Here is a 14,619-nt window from a genome sequence, read left to right on the forward strand (position 1 = left end):
GGTAGAATTCACTTGTGAAGGCATCTGGTCCTAGAGTTTTGTTTCTTATGAGTTATTTTATTACTGATTCAGTTTCTTTGCTGGTTAATGGTCTGTTGAAATTTTCTATTTTTTTCTAATTCAGTTTTGGTAGTTTATATCTTTCTAAGAACTTAGAAATTTCTTCCAGTTTGTACCAATTTTTGGCATATTTTTTCATAATGGTATCTTATAATTGTTTCTATTTCTGTGGTGCTGGTTGTTATTTCTCTTCTCTCATTGATTATTTTATTTATTTAAGTCTTTTTCTCTTTCCATTTTGATGTGTCTAGCTAGATGATTATCAATTTTATTGAGTTTTGCATAGAACCAGCTTCTGGTTCCATTGATATAGTCTCTTGGTTTTTCTTTGTTTGTTTGTTTTGTTTTTTGTTTTTTGTTTATTTGCTTTGCTTTTTGTTATTGTTGTTTTTTGTTTCCATATCATTTATTTCATGTTTAATCTTTATTATTTCCTTCCTTCTGCTGCCTTTAGGTTTTGTTTGTTCTTTCCCTAGCTGCTTTAGGTGTAAAGTTTGGTTTTTTATTTGTGATTTTTCTTGCTTCTTGAGATAGGCCTGTGCTGTTATAAACTTCTTTTTTTTTTTTTTACATCACTTTCGCTGCTTCCCAAAGGATTTAGACTATTGTGTTTTTGTTTTTACTTGTTTCCATGTAGTTTTATTTCTCCTTTTATTTCCTGGCTGACCCATTCATTGTTTAGTAGCATGTTATTTAACCTCCATGTATTTGTGGTCTTTCCAGATTTTGTCTTGTGGCTAACTTCTACATTCATAGCATTGTGGTCAGAATAGATGCATGAGGAGAGGAGGGAAGATGACATAATTATAGGGGACCCACATTTCATCTGGTTACTTGAATTCAGCTAGAGAACTATCAAATCATTCTGAACACCTGTGAACTCAACCTGAGATATAAGAAAAGCATTGCTACACTATCCCCTGCATATTCTCAGACCACAACGCTGTGAAATTGGAACTCAACCACAAGGAAAAATTTGGAAGAAACTCAAACACTTGGAGACTAAGAACCATCCTGCTCAGGAATGACTCGATAAACCAGGAAATCAAAAATCAAATTAAACAATTTATGGAGACCAATGAGAATGAAAATACAACAGTCCAAAACCTATGGGATACTGCAAAGGCAGTCCTAAGGAGGAAATACATAGCCATCCAAGCCTCACTCAAAAGAATAGAAAAATCTAAAATGCAGTTTTTATATTCTCACCTCAAGAAGCTGGAACAGCAACAGAGGGACAGGCCTAATCCACGCACAAGGAAGCAGTTGACCAAAATTAGAGCTGAAATCAATCAAGCAGAAACCAGAAGTACAGTAGAGCAGATCAACAGGACTAGAAGCTGGTTCTTGGAGAGAATCAATAAAATTGACAGATCACTGGCAAGACTTATCCAAAAGAAAAGAGAAAGGACCCAGATTATTAAAATTATGAATGAAAAAGGAGAGGTCACGACGAACACCATTGAAATTGGAAGGATTATTAGAAATTTTTATCAACAGCTATATGCCAATAAACTAAGCAATCTGGAAGAGATGTAATCCTTCCTGGAAACCTATAAACTACCATGATTGAAACCGGAAGAAATTGATTCCTTAAACAAGCCAATTAATTATGAAGAAATTGAGTCAGTGATAAACAACCTTCCAAATAACAAAACTCCAGGCCCGGACGGTTTTCCTGGGGAATTCTACCAAACATTCAAAGAAGAAATAATACCTATTCTCCTAAAGCTATTTCAAAAAATAGAAACAGAAGGAAAGCTACCAAACTCATTCTATGAGGCCAATATTACCTTGATCCCCAAACCAGGCAAAGACCCCCTCAAAAAGGAGAATTACAGACTGATTTCCCTAATGAATATGGATGCCAAAATCCTCAACAAGATACTTGCTAATAGAATCCAACAGTTCATTAAAAGGATTATCCATCACAATCAAGTGGGATTCATACCTGGGATGCAAGCGTGGTTCAATATTCGCAAATCAATCAGCGTGATACATCATATCAACAAGAAAAGACTCAGGAACCATATGATCCTCTCAATTGATGCCGAAAAAGCATTTGACAAAATACAGCATCCTTTCCTGATTAAAACCCTGCAGAGTGTAGGAATAGAAGGTACATTTCTCAATCTCATAAAAGCCATCTATGAAAAGCCTACTGCAAATATTATTCTCAATGGGGAAAAGCTGGAAGCCTTTCCGTTAAGATCAGGAACTCGACAAGGATGCCCACTCTCGCCACTATTATTCAACATAGTACTAGAAGTCCTTGCAACAGCAATCAGACAACAAAAAGGGATCAAAGGTATTCAAATTGGCAAAGAAGAAGTCAAAATGTCTCTCTTTGCAGATGACATGATACTCTATATGGAAAACCCAAAAGAAGCCACTCCCAAACTATTAGAAGTTATAGAGCAATTCAGTAACGTGGCGGGATACAAAATCAATGCTCAGAAATCAGTTGCATTTCTATACACAAATAACGAGACCGAAGAAAGAGAAATTAGGGAATCCATCCCATTTACAAAAGCACCAAAAACCATACGTTACCTTGGAATTAACTTAACCAGAGACGTAAAGGACCTATATTCTAGAAACTATAAATCACTCTTGAAAGACATTGAGGAAGACATAAAAAGATGGAAAGATATTCCATGCTCATGGATCGGAAGAATTAACATAGTTAAAATGTCCACGCTACCCAGAGCAATCTACACTTTCAATGCTATCCCGATCAAAATACCAAGGATATTTTTCAAAGAACTGGAACAAACAGTCCTTAAATTTGTATGGAAACAGAAAAGGCCCCGAATCTCCAAGGAACTGTTGAAAAGGAAAAACAAAGCTGGGGGCATCACAATGCTGGATTTCGAGCTGTACTACAAAGCTGTGATCACAAAGACAGCATGGTACTGGCACAAAAACAGACACATAGACCAATGGAACAGAATAGAGAGCCCAGAAATGGACCCTCGGCTCTTTGGGCAACTAATATTTGATAAAGCAGGACAAAACATCCGGTGGGAAAAAGACAGTCTCTTCAATAAATGGTGCTGGGAAAATTGGACAGCTACATGCAAAAGAATGAAACTTGACCACTATCTCACACCATACACAAAAATAAACTCCAAATGGATGAAAGAGCTCAATGTGAGACAGGAATCCATCAAAATTCTAGAGGAGAACATAGGCAACAACCTCTACGACATCAGCCAAAGCAACCTTTTTCATGACACATCCCCAAAGGCAAGAGAAACAAAAGATAAAATGAATTTATGGGACTTCATCAAGATTAAAAGTTTCTGCACAGCCAAGGAAACAGTCAGAAAAACTAAGAGGCAGCCCACGGAATTGGAGAATATATTTGGAAATGACACTACAGATAAAGGACTGGTATCCATGATCTACAAAGAACTTCTCAAACTCAATACACGAGAAACAAATAAACAAATCAAAAAAAGGGCAGAAGATATGAACAGACACTTTTCCAATGAAGACATACAAATGGCTAACAGACACATGAAAAAATGTTCAAAATCATTAGCCATCAAGGAAATTCAAATCAAAACCACACTGAGATACCACCTTACGCCAGCTAGAATGGCAAAAATTGACAAGGCAAGAAACAACAATTGTTGGAGAGGATGTGGAGAAAGGGGATCCCTCCTACACTGTTGGTGGGAATGCAAGTTGGTACAGCCACTCTGGAAAACAGTGTGGAGGTCCCTTCAAAAGTTAAACATTGAGCTACCCTATGATCCAGCCATTGCACTACTGGGTATTTACCCCAAAGATACAGACATAGTGAAGAAAAGGGCCATATGCACCCCAATGTTCATAGCAGCAATGTCCACAATAGCTAAATCGTGGAAGGAGCCGAGATGCCCTTCAACAGATGACTGGATTAAGAAGTTGTGGTCCATATATACAATGGAATATTACTCAGCTATCAGAAAGAACAAGTTCTCAACATTTGCTGCAACATGGACGGCACTGGAGGAGATAATGCTAAGTGAAATAAGTCAAGCAGAGAAAGACAACTATCATATGATTTCTCTCATCTATGGAACATAAGAACTAGGATGATCGGTAGGGGAAGAAAGGGATAAAGAAAGTGGGGTAATCAGAAGGGGGAATGAAACATGAGAGACTATGGACTATGAGAAACAAACTGAGGACTTCAGAGGGGAGGGGGTGGGGAAATGGGATAGACCGGTGATGGGTAATAAGGAGGGCACATGTTGCATGGTGCACTTGGTGTTATACACAACTAATGAATCATCAAGCCTTACATCGGAAACCGGGGATGTACTGTATGGTGACTAACATAATATAATAAAAAATCATTAAAAAAAAAAAGAAAAGCATTGCTACAATGCTACCAATAGAAAAGCAACCACTTTTTGCAAGGTAGGAGGTGCAGAGAAGTGAATCTGATCCGATATATGGGAAGATAAACTCTGGGGAAAAGAGCCTCTGTAAGCCTGCTACTAGAAAGTGATAGAGTAGTTGAGTGCAAAATCAGAACTTTTAGAAGTCTGTTCCTATAAGGAATGACTCTGCCCGAAAAGGGCTCAAGTGGCAAAGTGGGGTAGAATTCTGGGTGGGACAGTGTCATGTCAGGATCCCCAGGTCACAGAAAGAATGGGGATGACTGAGTGCAGCAGAGTTCCCAAGCATCAGAAAGGGGAAGAGGGCAACAATCAGAGAGACGAAGAGTGGGCTTTCAGCTTGGTGTTGCCATAAACCATTACCTGTGGCATGATTGTGTGACCACTCTATGAGCAGGGAACCAGCAAGTGGCAGAACTGTGGCAAGACCCTCTCCCTTCCTGCAGGAGTAGTGGTGTGGGTGCATGCACAATCCCACAATCACTCCAAGAGCAGGGACCCAGAAAGGTGGAAAAAATAATCCTAAAATTTGTATGAAACCAGAAAAGACTCCAGAGAAATAGAGAGGAATAGCTAGAGGAATGTTGGAAAAGTAAACCAAAGCTGGGGGCATCAAAATGCCAGACTTCAAGCTATATTACAAAGCTATAATCATCAAGACAGAATGGCACTAGCACAAAAACAGACACATAGATCTATGGAACAGAATAGAGAACCCAGAAATGGACCCTCAATTCTATGGTCAACTAATCTTCAACAAAGCAGGAAAAAATATCCAATGGAAAAAAAGACAGACTCTTCAATAAATGGTATTGGGAAAATTAGACAGTCACATGTAGAAGAATGAACTGGAACTTCTCTTACACCATACACAAAGATAAATCTAAATGGATGAAAGACCTCAATGTGAGACAGGAATCCATTAAATCCTAGAGGAGAACACAGGCAGCAACCTCTTTGACCTCAGCTGCAGCAACTTCTTGCTAGACACATCTCCAAAGGTAAGGGAAACAAAAGCAAAAATGAACTATTGGGACTTCATCATGATGAAAACCTTTTGCAGAGCAAAGGAAATACTCAACAAAACTAAAAGGCAACCTACAGAATGGGAGAAGATATTGCCAATGACATATCAGATAAAGGGCTTGTATCCAAGATCTATAAAGAACTTATCCAGAGAAGGAGACAAACCATGAGAGACTCTTAAATATAGGAAATAAACTGACAGTTGCTGGAGGGGTGGTGGATGGGGGGATGGAGTATGAAAAATGAAAATGCTCCACATAACTTGGCATCAGAGAAATACAAATCAAAACCACAATGAGATACCACTTCACACCAGTCAGAATGTCTGAAATTATTTTTATTATAATAATATTTTTATTACGTTATGTTAGTCACCATACAGTACATCCCTAGTTTTTGATGTAAAGTTCCATGATTCATTACTTGCGTATAACACCCAGTGCACCATGCAATACGTGCCCTCCTTAATACCCATCACCAGCCTATCCCATTCCCCCCCTTCCCCTCGGAAGCCCTCAGTTTGTTTGGAAAATAACAACTCAGGTATCAACAAACGTTGGCAAGGTTGTGAAAAAAGGGGAACCCTCTTACACTTTTGGTGGGAATCCAAATGGTTATAGCCACTCTGGAAAACAATATGGAGATTCCTCAAGAAATTTAAAATAAAGCTACCCAGGACCTAGCAATTGCACTACTAGGTATTTGCCCCAAAGATACAAATGTAACAATCCAAAGAAGCACATGCACCCCAATGTTTATAGCAGTGATGTCCACAATAGCCAAACTGTGGAAAGAGTTGAGATGTCCACTGACAGACAAATGGATAAAAGAGATGTGGTATATATATATACAATGGGCTATTACTCAACTACCAGTAATGATGAATACTTACCATTTACATTGATGTGGATGGAACTGGAGGGTATTATGCTGAGTGAAATAATTCAACCAGAAATAGACAATTTTCATATGGTTTCTCTCATATGTGGAATATAAGAAACAGCATAGAGGATCACAGGGAAAGGGAGGGAAAACTGAATGGGAAGTCATTGGAGAGGGAGACAAACCATGAAAGACTCTTCTCTATAAGAAGCAAACTGAGTGTTGCTGGAGGGGATGTGGTTTGGGGGATGGGGTAATTGGGCGATGGCCATTAAGGAGGGCATGTGATGTGATGAGCACTGGGTGTTATATGCAACTGATGAATTACTGAACTCTATATCTGAAACTAATATTATACTATATGTTGGCTAACTGCATTTAAATTTAAAAAAAGAGTTAACATACAAACTGGAATTTAAATAAAAACTTGAAAAAGAAAAAAAAAGAGTTGATTGGCAGGAAGCTTCAAAACAAAGATAATGGCAGTGATATTGTTAGAGGTCCCACACCTGTTTCCAGTGTCTCCCCAAAACACTGTCGAGATTGCCTGAGCTTGGAGAGCCAAGCTCTCATTCTCATATATTCCCCAGGTGTAGTTTGGTAGGCACAACTGGGAGTTGAATGTACTTGCCGAAGTCATGAGAAAAGATGAGAGTTTCTTTGGAATGTCTACCACACCTGACTGTCACTGTGATGTCTAAGCAAGTAGTGTACACTTAGAGCTTTGTCCCTTGCTAGGCACACTGAAGTGGGTTTCTGGCAAACACTTGTCCCCTAATTACCTGATTCTGCAGAGTATCAAATCCTGGTCTCTTGGAGTGTCAGATCCTGGCCTCTGAGGAACCCTCACTACAAATGCTACAAGCAAATATTAGCTAGTTATCAGATCTTGAAACCAAGCACTATGGAGCAAGCTCACAGTGGACAATATCGGGACAAGGAGGATGCAGGACTCCTGAGTTGCCTGGGTAGGACTGTTAACCAGGTAGCCACTAGTCTCTTCTGCTCCAGTGGACTGTGACATTGCCATCAGGGGATATTGCCTGCACTTACACTCAGCCCCCTTCCTGCAAACACATGCAAAGAGACATAAAAGGGCTTGGCTAGCTTGTGTTAGGAGAAGACATTTTTTTTCAATGTGAGTCCCAGTCAAGCTGCCACTTACCAATACAGAAAACTTTCATTCATAAATAATTGTTTGCCATCCTCATTACTGTGGAGGTAAAATAGCTACAAATTCCTTTGTTTTGCTTGAGAAGTGACCAGACTTGGTTGTTAAGTGCCTGCTTGATCAAGAATAGTTTCCTTCATGGTTAACCAAACATCAACTTTGCTCAGTTGGACTCCTTTTAATTATCACCAAAAATGAAGAGCCCCAATTACCATGGGAAACACATTTCCTGACATGAAACAGGAACCAGAAGCAGATTTGTCAGTATTTCAAATTTCTTCTCTTATGGTATGTGGAATGGACTGTTGGATAAAAGGATTGCTGGTGCTGTGGAGGGAAGGAAGCTCTCGTCATAGAGAGAGGAGAAAGAGAGAGAGAGAGAGAGAGAGAGAGGAGCACACAGGGGATCACAAAAGGAAAACAAACCCCCAAAAACATTGACTGGAGAAATGATTTTTGTGGGTTTTTACAGCCAGTTGGGCTCAAAGACGAGTTTTAGAGGTCCACGGCATGGCTGGTTTGATGCCTGGTGAAATCGCAGTGCTCCTCTGGTGGAGTGAAGATAGCCTGGTAGTGGATGGAACAATCTGAGGATCCCCTGAGATGCACTGGGAGAGATGGTTACACCTTCCTGGAACTCATCTGGAAGTGGTGGCATTGAATATCTGGGGACAAAAGTGCTGGCAGGTATCATTTCCCTCTGCTCCCCGTCAACTTAGGTGTAGACACACCTGCTGATGGTGGCTAACATGGACACTGGCTCTTTGATGCACTGTACACAAAAATCCACCCCCTGTGTTTTGATGCTACTGCCCTTCTGGGACAAACCTGCATCAACCCAGCAGGGTGAAACCCTCCCCAAGATGACTATCACAGGTCCCTGCCATGCCAGGCCCCTAAAGTTTGGAGTTCTAAAACTCAACCTGTCTGCCTACAATAAAACATAGATGCACTGCACTGAAGAAAGCCCAGACATTGCCAGAGTGAAGGCAGAGATCTGAGGGAAGCCTGGGAGACACACAGGGAGATTGTTCACTCTTCTAAGAAGGCATCCCTGATACCATAGGACATGAAATCCCCTCTATGGGAAAAAGGAAGCAGCTGGTGCCATTTCTCTCCCCGGGTTCTCAGCATAAACTAACTTTAGTAAGCAGCACAGTGCCAACAGAGTCAGGCTAAACTGCTTACACCAAGCCCCATACCTTTGCACTTTGTAGGTGCTGCTTTTCTAGGACAAGCTTGCCTGAGAACCAGAGCACCAGGGTCTTCCCCCAGCAGAGACCTGCAACACACACCATGTCTACTGACCATAGAGTTCTGTAGAGCTTCAGCTCTAGAGGAAATAATATCATGTCTCTTTTAACAAGACCAGAGCACACCAAGTTAAAAGTTGCCACACTCTGGGCCAAGGTCCAAACACTTCCCACTGCAGGCAAAGAGAAACTTTGCAGAGGACTGACCTGAGGAATAGAGTAACCAAAACACATCAGCACAGTGCACACAGCATACACCAGAGATACCTCCTATAGTGCCAGGCCCTAGACAGTATATGACATCTTCTTAATAAAGCCATAACTCTCAGGATGAGGAAACATAACAGGCATTCCTAACACATAGAAAACAGAGATCTAGACAAAATGCCAACAGAGAGGAATTCATGCCAAAAGAAGGAACAAGAAAAGGTCACAGCCAGGGATCTAATAAAAAAAAATTATATATATATATATATATATATATATATATATATATATATATATATATGTAAAATGCTGGATCCAGATTTTAACACAACAATCACAATGATACTAACTGGGCTTGAGAAAAGAATAGAAGGCACCAGGGATTCCCTTACGGCAGAGATAAAACACCTAAAAACCAGTCAGGCCAAAATAAAAAATGCTATAACCGAGATTTAAAACTGGATGCAATGACCACAAGGATGGAAAAACAGAGGAATGAATAAGTAATATAGGAGAAGAAAGGGATAAAGAAAGGGGGGTAATCAGAAGGGAGAATGAAGCATGAGAGACTATGGACTCTGAGAAACAAACTGAGGCCTTCAGAGGGGAGGGGGTGGGGGAATGGGATAGGCTGGTGATGGGTAGTAGGGAGGGCACGTATTGCATGGTTCACTGGGTGTTATGCGCAACTAATGAATCATCGAACTTTACATCAAAAACCAGGGATGTACTGGATGGTGACTAACATAATATAATAAAAATATTATTATAAAAAAAGAAGAAAAAAAGAAGATAAAATTACAAAACATAATGAAGCTGAAAAGAAGAGGGAAAGACAAAATATTGGATCACAGTGCAGAATTGGGGAACTCAGCAACTCCATGAAGTGTAATAAAATTCTTATCATAGGAGTCCCAAAAGAAGATAGGGAAAAGGGGACAGGTTTATTTGAGGAAATTATGGCTGAAAACATGCCTAATCTGGGGAAGGAAAAAGACATCTAAATCCAGGAGTTACAGAGAACACCCATCAAAATCAACAAAAGCAGGCTAACACCAAGACATGTCATATTTAAATTTGCAAAATATAAAGAAAAAATCCTAAAAGCATCAAAAGAACAGAAATCCCTAACTTACAAGAGAAGACAAATAAGTTTAGTAGCAGATCTTGCCACAGAAACTCAGCGGGACAGAAGTGAGTGGCATGATATATTCAAAGTGATGAATGTGGGAAAAAATGCAGCTAAGAATACTCTATACAGCAAGGCTATCATTCAGAATAGAAGGAGAGATATAGACTTTCCCAGACAAACGAAAACTAAAGGAGTTCATGAGCACTAAACCAGACCTAAAAGAAATATTAAAGGGGACTCTTTGAGTGGAAAAGACCAAAAATGACAAAGATTAGAAAGAACAGAGAAAATCTCCAGAAACAATGACAAAACAAGTAATGCAATGGTACTAAATTCATATATTTCAATAATTACTCTGAATGTAAATGTACTAAATGCTACAACCAAAAGTTATAGGGAATCAGAATGGATTAACACACACACACACACACACACACACACACACACACACAAGACCCATCTGTATGCTGCCTACAAGAGGCTCACTTTAGACCCAAAGACACCTCCAGATTGAAAGTGAGGGGATAGAGAACCATTTTTCACAATAATGAAGGACAAAACAAAATGCGAGTATCCACACTTACATCAGACAAGCTAGATTTTAAACCAAAGACTCTAACAAGAGATAAGAAGGGCAATACATCATAATAAATGGGTCTATCTAACAAGAATATCTAACAATTGTAAATATTTATGCCCTCAACTTTGGAGCACCCAAATATATAAATAAATTGATAAAAATATAAAGAAACTCATTGATAATAATATGATAGCAGGAGGGGATGTTACCACCATGCTTACATCAATGGACAGATCATCTAAGCAGAAGACCAACAAGAAATAATGGCTTTGAAAGACACACTGTACTATATGGTGACTAACATAATATAATAAAAAAATAGTATTATTAAAAAAATGAAAGACACACTGGACCGGATGGACTTAATAGATATATTCAGAACATTTCATCCTAAAGCAGCAGAATATACATTCATTTATAGTACACATGAGACATTTTCCAAAACAGGTCACATACTGGGTCACAAATTAGTCCTCAACAAGTACAAAAAAATTGAGATCATACTGTGCATATTTTCTGAACACAGTACTATGAAACTTGTAGTCAACCGCAAGAAAAAAATTGGGAAGACCAGAAATACAAATAAAGAACATCCTAGTAAAGAATGAAAGGGTCAACCAGGAAATTAAAGAAATAAAAATAAAAATAAAACGTGGAAGCAAAAGAAAATGAAAACACAATGGTCCAAAACCTTTGGGATGCAGCAAAAATGGTCCTAAGAGGGAACTATATAGTAATACAGGCCTACTTTAAGAAACAATAAAAATCTCAAGTACTCAACCTAACTTTTCACCTAAAAGACCTAGAAAAAGAAATAACAAATGAAAACTAAAGCCAGCAGTAAGGAAATAATAAAGATTAGAGCAGAAGTATGAAATAGAAACAAACAAATGAACAAACAAAAAAAACCATAGTAGAACAGATCAATGAAACTAGGAGTTTGTTCTTTGAAAGAATTAATAAAATGGATAATCCCCTAGCCAGACTTATCAAAGAGAAAAGAGAAAGGACCCAAAAAGTAAAATCATGAATGAGAAAGGAGAGATTACAAACAACACCAAAGAAATACAAAAAATTATGGAAAATGTTATGAAAAATTATGTGCTGGCCAGGGGGTTATGTCTACTCCCACCATTGTTACTTAACATAATACTGAATGACCTAGCTTCAACAATCAGAAATAAAAGACATCGAAATTGGCAAGGAAGAATCAAATATTCATTATTCATAGATGACATCATACTCTATGTAGAACACCCTAAAGACTTCACCAAGAAATTGTTAGAACCAATGCACAGATTCAGTAAAATTGCAGGATACAAAATCAACGTAAAGAAATCAGTCTCATTTCTATATACCAATAATGCAGCAGAAAGAGAAATGAAGGAATTAATCCTATTTTCATTTGCACCAAAACCCATAAGATACCTAGGAATAAACCTAACCAAACAGGTGAAAGATCTGTACTCTGAAAACTGCAAATACTTATGAAAGTAATTGAAAATGACACAAGGAAATTGAAAAACATCCCCTACTTGTGGATTCAAAGAATAAAGACTCTTAAAATGTCTATACTATCCAAAGAAATCTGCATATTTAATGTGATCCCTATCAAAGTACCACCAGCATTTTTCACAGAGATAGAACAAAGGACCCTAAGATTTGTATGGAACCACAAAAGACTCTGAATAGCCAAAGCAGTCTTGAAGAAGAAAAGCAAAGCAGGAAGCGTCACAGTTCCAGACTTCAAGCTATGTTACAAATCTGTAGTGATCAATACAGTGTGGTACTGGCACAAAAACAGACACATAGATCAATGGAACAGAATAGAAAACCCAGAAATGGACCCAGAACTGCATGTTCAACTAATGTCAAAGCAGGAAAGAATATCCGATGGATAAAAGACAGTCTCTTCAATAAATGGTGTTGGACAGCAATACTCAAAAGAATGAACCTGGCCCACTTTCTTACATCATACAAAAAAATAAATTCAAAATAGATGAAAGACCAAAATGTAAGACCGGAATCCATCAAAATCCTAGAGGAGAACACAGGCAGGAACCTCTTTGACATTGGCCTTAGCAACTTCTTACTAGATAAATTTCTATAGGCTAGGGAAAGAAAAGCTAAAATGAACTATTGGGACTTCATCAAGATGAAAAGTTTCTGCACAGGAAGGGAAACAATCAACAAAACTGAAAGGCAACCTTTGGAATGGAAGAAGATATTTGCAAATGACATACCTGATAAAGGGTTAGTATCCAAAATCTATATAGAACTTATCAAACTCAACATCCAAAAAACAAATAATCAAGTTAAGAAATGGGCAGAAGACATGAATAGCCATTTTTCCTAAGAAGACTTCCAGATGGATAATGGACACATGAAAAGATGTTCGACATCACTCAGCATCAGGGAAAAACAAACCAAAACTACAATGAGATATCATCTGACACCCGTCAGAATGGCTAAAATTAACAACACAGGAAACAACAGATGTTGATGAGGATGCAGAGAGAGGGGAACCCTCTTACACTATTGGTGGGAATGCAAACTGGTGTAGCCAGTCTGGAAAACAGTATGGAGTTTCCTCAAAAGTTAAAAATAGAAACTACCCTATGATCCAGCAATTGTACTAGGTATTTACCCAAAGGATACAAAAATACTGATTTGAAGGGACATGTGTTCCCCGATGTTTATTACAGCATTATCAGCATCAACTATCAACAATAGTGAAATTATGGAAGAGCCCATGTGTCCATTGACTGATGAATGGATAAAGAAGATATGATATCTATCTATCTATCTATCTATCTATCTATCTATCTATCTATCTATCTATCTACCTATCTATCATCTATCTATTTATAATCTGTATCTATCTATAGATATAGATATATATCTCCCCACAGTGGAATATTACTCAGCCATCAAAAAGAATGAAATCTTGCCATTTGCAAAGACATGGATGGAGCTAGAGCATATTATGCTAAGCCAAATGAGTCAGTCAGAGAGAGACAAATACCATATGACTTCCCTCATATGTGGAAACTAAACAGATGAACATTGGGGGATAAAAGAGAGAGGCAAACTGTAAAACAGACTCAACTATGGAGACTGAACTGAACCTTAGTTTAAACTGGTGGGGAGGTGGGCTTGGGAATGGGTTAAATAGGTGATGGGTATTAAGGAGGGCACTTGTGATGAGCACTGGGTGTTGTATGTAAGTGATGAATACCTAAATTCTATTCTGAAACCATTATGCTGTATGTTAACTGTTTTTTTTATTGTGAGATATGCATTTTATTTTTATTTATTTTTTTATTATGTTATGTTAGTCAACATACAGTACATCATTAATTTTTGGTGTAGTGTTCCATGATTCATTGTTTGCATGTAACACCCAGTGCTCCATGCAATATGTGCCCTCTCTAATACCCATCACCGGGCTAACCAGTTTTTAAATAATAACTTGAAAAATAAAATAAAATAACAGAATTGCATTGTACCTTAATGGTTGGCCACTAGTCAATGCGGTTTTCCATGTGGTAGAAGGTGTGTACTGGGTCCATCCCAGGAAGTAGCTAATGCTACTCTGGTGGGTGGACACCAGAAAATCACATTCTTTTGCACCCTGGATCCCAGCCACTCTCCTCTGGACTTTGGAGATGAGCTGGTGCTGACTTTTATGGAGAGAATGAACCCAGCCTGAAATTCAACTTTCTGACCATAGACTGGCCTGGCCTCTTGACACTGTGACCAACCACTTCTTGTCTCCCATGTAAAAGCCCCAGCCTTACTTGTCAGGCTGTGGTTTTTCTTTGGGGGCCTCAGGCAAAAAAAAAAAAATCTTCTCAACATTTGCCTCTCTTTTTAGCTATCACTAGGCAAATCTGTAAAGTTAGGAAGATCCA

The sequence above is a fragment of the Ursus arctos genome, chromosome X (assembly GCF_023065955.2).
Source record: "Ursus arctos isolate Adak ecotype North America chromosome X, UrsArc2.0, whole genome shotgun sequence".
Taxonomy (NCBI): domain Eukaryota; kingdom Metazoa; phylum Chordata; class Mammalia; order Carnivora; family Ursidae; genus Ursus; species Ursus arctos.